Source organism: Schistocerca serialis, chromosome 3 (assembly GCF_023864345.2).
Source record: "Schistocerca serialis cubense isolate TAMUIC-IGC-003099 chromosome 3, iqSchSeri2.2, whole genome shotgun sequence".
Taxonomy (NCBI): Eukaryota; Metazoa; Arthropoda; class Insecta; order Orthoptera; family Acrididae; genus Schistocerca; species Schistocerca serialis.
In genome coordinates, this window is record NC_064640.1 from 334,680,005 (window position 1) to 334,689,596 (window position 9,592).

Below are 9,592 nucleotides of genomic sequence, written 5' to 3' on the forward strand. Positions count from 1 at the left end.
GGGTCAGGAATCTCAGGGAGAGTTTAGTTAAATGGTATTTCCAGTTTAAGTCTTGATCAACATACAGTGCTAAAAGGTTTTTCCATTGCACCCTTTCTAACTCATTTCTGCCAAGTATCATTTGGAGATCTTGTTTTTGATTCATATTTCCGAATTGGATATAATTCAGGCAAAATGTATTCACAGTTACGTACATGCACGCATGTCCGAAGAAACAGAGCACCATTATTCTTAACACAGGGACTGCTGTACTGTAAATATAATGTGTTTCTTTTATATATAGGATCAGCATGTTGGCACTGAACCATGAATGCAAGGACTTAAGGAATCTCTGTCCATAGTCCTCATCATTGCTCATGATTACATTACTATCATCTGTGAACAACATGATATTACCTCCAGCTTCTGAGGTGTGTAAGTCATTTACTTATGTAAATAAGGAACAGCAGGGGGCCTATCACATTACTTTGCGGTATACCTATTTTGACTTTCTTTGCATCAAAACTAATCGTCTTTTATTATTAGAATGAGTTGCTGTGAGTTCTACAACATGTGATCTACTTTCCAAATAGGATTGAAACCTCTTTGTTTCCTATACATTTTACCTCCATTGCTTCCTACTTATCTAAAAGAATTTCTTGACCAACAATATCAGAAGCTTCAGTGAGTTCTAAATAAACTTTTACAAGAGTATTATTATTATCCAAGTTTCCAACTACTTCATCTGTGTAATCATTTGTTACAGTTTATGTACTTCTACCTGTATGAAAACCATGTTGGTTATTATTCAGGAGACAGTGGTCATTTAAGTAGTTGATGGTTTCTTGTTTCACTAATGTCTCAACTACTTTACAGACTAAGCACACATAGACATATATTCAGAAGTTCTTTGCATCACGTGTTCAAACCATTACTTTAAACAGAGGTGTTACCATTGTCATATGTCATGTACTAAGAATTGTCACAATTAAATTAATATTGCTTGTTTAAACATTAAACATAAACAACAATGGCTAATAAATTAGGTTTTCAGCGTAATAAATTTTTGAAGCTTATTAGAAGGTTTTGACATCAAGGAATAACAGTAATATTTGAAATCTGAAATCAGACTGTATCAGAACAAGCATATCTCTCATTGTCAATCTTAGTGAGTCTTCGTGATGTCTAATATACTGCTGTACACATTTGTATAACACAATGCAAAAATTTGTATTTGCAGCCATGTAAATATTTTCCATAAACAGTGCAGAGTCATTAGAGGGTATCAGATTTGTGCACAGATGATTCGTAACAAAAACTGTGGCACTGTCATTACAGTATAAAGAAAAAAGGATGTACATTTCTTACTGAAGTCACCTAGCTGTTATTTGGAGTTAAAGATACAAATGCAAAAAACTGATTGTGATATAAATCCTCTTTAATAAGAGAAAACATCAAAATGAAGATTTGGAGCATAGCTGCAAGGCTGTTACAATAGTGTTATATTAGTGTACTGAATCACTGTTAGTGAATTGAAGACCTGAGCTATGAAACAGTTATCTTTTGCTGTTATTTCTGGATCAGTCATGATAATGCCTCAAGAAAGTGAATGTATTTAAGAACTGTTTTTTCAGACAACATGTATGATAAAACATGACTTACCCATTTAAGTGTTATGTGCTTAGAACAGATACTATCATATGATTACACTTAGATGAAACATTTCAGTTGTTAAACTAATGTGCTATAAAAATAAACCAATTTATTGCACACAACATTTGAAATATTTATGCTTCTAAGGATTTTGACACTAAATAAATTTAAATACTACAGATAATCATTTTACAAGTGTCAAATTCATATATGTTCAAGCATATTACACTCCAGAAATCAGTAAAAGGAATTTGCAAGAAAATCTGTCAATCATTGCTTGTAAGTAGATTTTTAAGCTATATAACTGCAAATCTATCTACATTTATAATAAAGCCTTTACATTCAACACATTTAAAGACAAGTGAAATTCTTTTCAAGGTGATATTGTAATATGTCTCATTGTCTTACACACTTACTGTCTTATTGCACACATGGTATCAGAAGGTAGTACTCATGATCTCATCTTCACTAATATTTATAACTAATGCCCTATGTGACACCATTTATAGTGTGCAGGAGTGAGGAAATCCTACAGTTCTACATCCCAGCACACAAGTATGCGCTAGCTAATAGTTATAATGTAAATCTTAAAAAACTTCCCAAACATTCTGGCCAAGCGGTTCTGGGCACTACAGTCTGGAACCGCGCAACCGCTACGGTCACAGGTTCAAATCCTGCCTCGGGCATGGATGTGTGTGATGTCCTTAGGTTAGTTAGGTTTAAGTAGCTTTAAGTTCTAGGGAACTGATGACCTTAGAAGTTTAGTCCCATAGTGCTCAGAGCTATTTGAACCATTTTGAACCCAAACATTCACTGTACAATTCCCAGTCCACAGAGAAATGTAACAGTGATTTGCACTTTACATTGGGTCTGTTCCCTTGGCTGACTAGTCAGCACATCTGACTGCCATGCAGCAGGCCTAACACCATCAGAGATCTTCTCCACTCAGTGACTGGGCATTATGTTGTCATCACTTCAGCATGATCAACTCACAAGTTGCCCATTGTATCATCAACTGCTGAGACTTGTAACTCAGTGGCTGAACTTCCCCAGGTGGGACATCCCACACATCAATGCTACATGATCATTTCACTTAATAGCAAGACAGTATTCTGTAATAATAGCAGAAAAAATGCACAGTAAACAATGTAGTTCTTGTTACTCAACTACATTATATAATTTCTTGTCAAATGCCTGTTAAGACAACATAATTGATTGAAACTTATTTTTTGTTTTACAAAATACATACTATAACAACAAAAATAATCAATTTCTGACAATATAATGTAACTACATAGATAAAGATCTACTCTCCAAGTGACAGCAGGAGAACACACATATAAAAAAGGTGTTACTTATGCAAGTGTTTGGAGACAGGGGCCCCTTCTTGTGGCATAAGGATTGAAGGGGACGGAAAATGACTAGAGAGTTTTAGGAAATGGGGCAACATTCAGAAAAGTCACCTAGAACCCAGGGTCATGGGAGACTTACTGGGTGGCATGGGAAGGAAAGAGTTTTGCATAAGTAAAACCTTTTTTGTATGTGTTCTCCTGCTGCAACTTGGTGAGTAGACTTTTTTTATTTCTCCATTTTAACTATGTACTATATCTCAGATTTAATGAAGGTGGAGTGATTACAAATTTTACTGGGCACATTGCATATCCCTGGCTTCAGAATAATTTCTGGAGTTACAGAGTACTTTTATGCCTGGAGCTATACCCACTGAAGTCAGTAATATAAATTAATAAATTACACTGTTTATTGTGAGCTGATACATATTAATTCACAGGCACAGCTCATGGTTTCCATACTGGGGGAGTGCTGTGACATTTATCTATCAGAAGTAATCCCAAGCTCGGACTACAATACACATCAATGTATTTGTTACTACAACCAAGATTTCAGGAGGAGGTGGGGGCAGTATCACACACTAGCTAAATGTTTACGTACTGTATTGCATTCAGTTTCATAATCAACTGCTAAATAACATCAAAAGCTGACTCCAAGATAAACTCTGTAGGTAGCTTCTTTAGCCCCAAACATCACATTTCCTGAGAGTTTACCACAACAAATCGAATTAAAAGACGAGTTTTGAAGAGATCTTTAATGTGGCTATTCTTAGTTTCACTGTATGCTTAACGTTTTCGTTATTTTCATTCCAAAGCATCAGATGTTTAATGTTATGTGTGCTCAGACTGCGGCATTTATGACTTTGCATGGTGAAACTTATGTTTCCATGATATCATGGAGGTTGTGCTGTGACTGGCTAACATGAGCAACCACCATGGTAATTCACACACTGTATTTATACATTTTAAGTGATATAGCACACACAACCACTCAGCTGCAATGTAAATTCTCTGTTGAAACTGCACATATAGCTTACCTGGGTTTACACTGATTTTTTTCGTGGTTCTTGTATACAAAGTTCATTCACTTTAATCCAAACTGCATTTTCCAAAATTCTACCTGATAAATTGCACATTGAATTCATACTGTTTTGTTTTAGAACTCATGATATGCTGCTATTCTTTGCAAAAAGTGAAAACGCAGTAAACTCATCTGTAATACACTGACACAAATAAAATTATTTACCACAGCCAGGAAGCAAGGAAACTAACATAGTGCAGCATATTTGCCCAGGGGGTATATTCTGCACCCATTTTTCACTAATCATTTGTGAAACGCTCGCTAGGGGTGCACTTATGTTATTGTACTCTAGTGCACTCTGGTGAGACATTTCCAAACTTCTTTTAAAGGTGTATATAGCAGCCAATGGTAGAAGAAAAAAGTGTCTAAAAACTATCAAAATAATAATACTAAACACTGATTAATGACAAATCAAAATTTAATAGAGATAATGCAGAGACAGGAATTTGATGGTGAAGTTTCAGCAGCTCTGTTTATTCCCTTTGATGTAAACAGTGGGATGTGAAATTAATTTGTAAGCTGGTAGAACACCCTTAGGCTAGAATACCAGAGCCTTTGGGATGCCCAAAACAGCTGTATTCTGAGGAAGCCACAGCCCCAAATCTCTGCTACACAGAGATAAGTGGCATTTCAAGGCACAGCCTTAAAACTAGCAACTACCTCTTTGAAAAACATCACTTGATATCAAATACTAACAGTTCCAGGCACAACCTTAAAACTAGCAACTACCTCTTTGAAAAACATCACTTGATATCAAATACTAACAGTTCCAAGAAGTTCACCAGCATTACTGAAATCCATGTGGTTAATATGTGAAATGCATTCTGACAACTTCTGTTCTGTAATACGATATTGAGATATTTATCTTAATATTTCTATATATGAGGTGGCTCCACCTCAGAGCTTTGCCATCTCTGCATTTACTTTCAGTGGTATAGAGAGACAATGTCAGCCATAAATATGTAGGTCAAGGCAGGGATTTCATCTGCCATCATCTCAAATGTGAGTCCAGAAACTTACCACTGCACCACCATGCCTGTTAGAAAGCTGTGATGGTTTGAAGTTAGCTATTGCGAAAGAAATATAATTAAGGAAAAGAGAAACAAGTAAATAGATACTTTTATTTCATTTTATAATCCTTTGCATACATAGAAGTATGGTGAACAAAGATGAATGTTTCTGAAACTATAATTATACACTTATGTATTGTCACAACAATTGCAGAAGCTCCCCAGGAAATTGATGTCTACGAACAAGGAAAATCACATTGATTACTGACTGGCAGAGGAAAATTTAGATATACTCACCAGACACAGAAAAAAAACAATTTTAGTTGATAGCATTTAAAGTTTAGATGTCCATTTAGATTTTAGCTCTCATATCCACCTCTTTCTTGTAGCATCCACTGTTGAAGGAAATGACACCATCACCGTCACCGTCACCGTCACCATCACCGTCACCGCCACCATCACTGTCACCGTCAACGCCACCACCACCGTCACCATCACCGTCACCGTCTCCGTCACTGTCTCCGTCACTGTCACCGTCACCGTCCTCACTGTCACCATCCTCACCGGCACCGTCCTCACTGTCACCGATACCGGCACCATCACCGTCACCGCAACTGTCACTGTCACCGTCACCGTCCTCACCGTCGCCGTCCTCACCGTCACTGACACCGGCACCAGCACCGCCACTGGCCCCGTCACCGTCACTGTCACCGTCTCCGTCACCGCCACCGTCACCGCCACCGTCACCGGCACCGTCTCCGTCACTGTCTCCGTCACCGTCACCATCCTCACTGTCACCGTCCTCACCGTCACCATCCTCACTGTCACCGAAACCGGCACCGTCACTGTCACCGCCACTGTCACCATCACCGTCACTGTCCTCACCGTCACTGACACCGGCACCAGCACCGCTACCGGCACCGTCACCCTCACCCTCACCATCACACTCACCGTCACCCGCATTGTCACCCTCACCCTCACCCTCACCCTCACCCTCACCCTCACCCACACCCCGAACATCACCCTACCCGTCACCATCACTGTCTCCGTCACCGACTCTGTCACCGCCACCATCACCATCACCGTCCTCACCGTCACAGTCCCCAGAATCACCGTCCTCACCATCACCGTTCTCACCGTCACCTACACCGGCACCAACACCGTCACTGTCACCGTCCTCACCGTCACCGTCCTCACCGTCACCATCCTCCCCCACACCGTCACCGTCACTGGCACCGTCACCATCACTGTCGCCGTCACCCTCACTGTCACACTCACCGTCACCCTCACACCCAGCATCACCACCACCTACACCATCACCGTCACTGTCACAATCACCGTCACCATCACTATCACCATCTCCATCACCATCACCCTCAGCGTCACCCTCACCATCACCCTCACCGTCACCCTCACCCTCACTCTCACCCTCAATCTCACCCTCACCCTCGCCCTCACCATCACCCCCTACCCCACTGTCACCCCCACCATCACCATCACAGTCACTGTCACTGTCACCCTCACCCTCACACAAACCGTCACCGTCATCCACAACGTCACCGTCACCGTCACTGTCACCGTCACCATCACCGCCACCGTCACCAACCTCACCATCACCGTCGTCACTGTCACTGTCCTCACCGTCACCGACACCGTCACCGCCACTGTCACCGTCACCGTCAGTGTCCTCACCGTCACCGTCCTCACCGTCGCAGACACTGTCACTGTCACCCTCACTGTCACGCTCACCATCACCCTCACCGTCACCCTCAACCTCACCCTCACCCTCACTGCCACCCCCAATGTCCCCCTCACCGTCAACGTCATCGTCACTGTCACTGTCACCATCTTCGTCTCCGTCACCGTCACCGTCACGCTCACTGTCACCCTCACCGTCACCCTCACCGTCACACAAACCCTCTCACTCACGCTCACCCTCACCCTCGCCCTCACCCTCACCCTCACTCTCACCCTCATGCTCACCCTCACCCCCACTGTTACCGTCACTCCCACCATCACCGTTACCACCACCGTCACTGTCACCATCACCGCTACTGTCACCATCATCGCCACTGTCACCGCCACCGTCACCCTCAGCCTCACCCTCACCCTCACCCCCATCCCCTTCCCCAGCCCCACCCCCTTCCCCACCCCCACTGTCACCTTCACCGTCACCGTCACCGCCACTGTCACCGTCACCACCACTGTCACCGTCACCCTCACCCACAACCCCAACGTTACCCTACCCGTCACCGTCACCATCACCGTCTCTGTCACCGTCTCCGTCTCCATCACTGTCTGCGTCACCGTCACCTTCACTGTCACCCTCAACCTCACCCTCATCCTCACCATCACCCTCACCCCCACTGTTATTGTTACCCCCACTGTCTCCGTCACCGTCACCGTCACCGCCACTGTCACCATCTCCGCCACTGTCACCATCACCTTCACCCTCAGCCTCACCCTCATCCTCACCCCCACCCTCTTCCCCAGCCCCACCCCCTTCCCCACCCCCACTGTCACCGTCTGTGTCACCGTCTCCCCCACTGTCACCATCACCGTCACTGACACCGTCACTGTCACCATCACCGTCACCATCACCGTCTCGATCTCCATCACCATCACCGTCACCCTCACTGTCACCCTCAACCTCACCCCCATCCTCACCCTCACCCTCACCCCCACCGTCACTGCCAGCCCCACCATCATTGTCACCGTCACCATCACTGTCACTGTCACCGTCACTGTCACTGCCACTGTCACGGTCACCGTCACCCTCACGCTCACCCTCAGGCTCACCCCCACCCCCTTCCCCACCCCCACCCCTACCGTCACCGCCTCCCCCACTGTCACCATCACTGTCACCGTCACTGCCACTGTCACCGTCACCATCACCCTCACTCCCACCCTCACCCTCACCCTCACCCCCACCCCCTTCCCCACTCCCACCCCCACCATCACCGTCTCCCCCACTGTCACCGTCACTGTCACCGTCACCGTCACTGTCACCATCACCGTCATGGTCCTCACCGTCACCGTCCTCACCATCGCAGACACCGTCACTGTCACCCTCACCGTCACGCTCACCATCACCCTCACCGTCACCCTCAACCTCACCCTCACCCTCACTGCCACCCCCAATGTCCCCCTCACCGTCAACGTCATCGTCACTGTCACTGTCACCATCTTCGTCTCCGTCACCGTCACCGTCACGCTCACTGTCACCCTCACCGTCACCCTCACCCTCACCGTCACACAAACCCTCTCACTCACCCTCACTCTCACCCTCGCCCTCACCCTCATTCTCACTCTCACCCTCACCCTCACCCTCACCTTCATCCCCACTGTTACCGTCACTCCCACCATCACCATTACCACCACTGTCACTGTCACCGTCACTGCCACTGTCACCATCACCATCACCGTCACCGTCACCATCACCGTCACCCTCACCGTCACCCTCACTGTCACCCTCACCCTCACCCTTATCCTCACCCACAACCCCAACGTCACCCTACCCATCACCGTCACCATCACCGTCTCTGTCACCGTCTCCGTCTCCATCACCGTCTCCATCACTGTCACCGTCACCTACACTGTCACCCTCAACCTCACCCTCACCCTCACCATCACCCTCACCCCCACCGTCACTGTCACCCCCACCTTCATCGTCACCGTCACCGTCACCGTCACTGCCACTGTCACCATCATCGCCACTGTCACCGCCACCGTCACCCTCAGCCTCACCCTCACCCTCACCCCCACCCCCTTCCCCAGCCCCACCCCCTTCCCCACCCCCACTGTCACCTTCACCGTCACCGTCACCGCCACTGTCACCGTCACCACCACTGTCACCGTCACCCTCACCCACAACCCCAACGTTACCCTACCCGTCACCGTCACCATCACCGTCTCTGTCACCGTCTCCGTCTCCATCACTGTCTGCGTCACCGTCACCGTCACCTTCACTGTCACCCTCAACCTCACCCTCACCCGCACCATCACCCTCACCCCCACTGTTATTGTCACCACCACTGTCACCGTCACCGTCACCGTCACCGCCACTGTCACCATCTCCGCCACTGTCACCATCACCGTCACCCTCAGCCTCACCCTCATCCTCACCCCCACCCTCTTCCCCAGCCCCACCCCCTTCCACACCCCCACTGTCACCGTCAGTGTCACCGTCTCCCCCACTGTCACCATCACCGTCACTGACACCGTCACTGTCACCATCACCGTCACCATCACCGTCTCCATCTCCGTCACCATCACCGTCACCCTCACTGTCACCCTCAACCTCACCCCCACCCTCACCCTCACCCTCACCCCCACCGTCACTGTCAGCCCCATCATCATTGTCACCGTCACCATCACTGTCACTGTCCCCGTCACTGTCACTGCCACTGTCACCGTCACCGTCACCGTCACCCTCACCCTCACCCTCAGGCTCACCCCCACCCCCTTCCCCACCCCCACCCCTACCGTCACTGCCTCCCCCACTGTCACCATCACTGTCA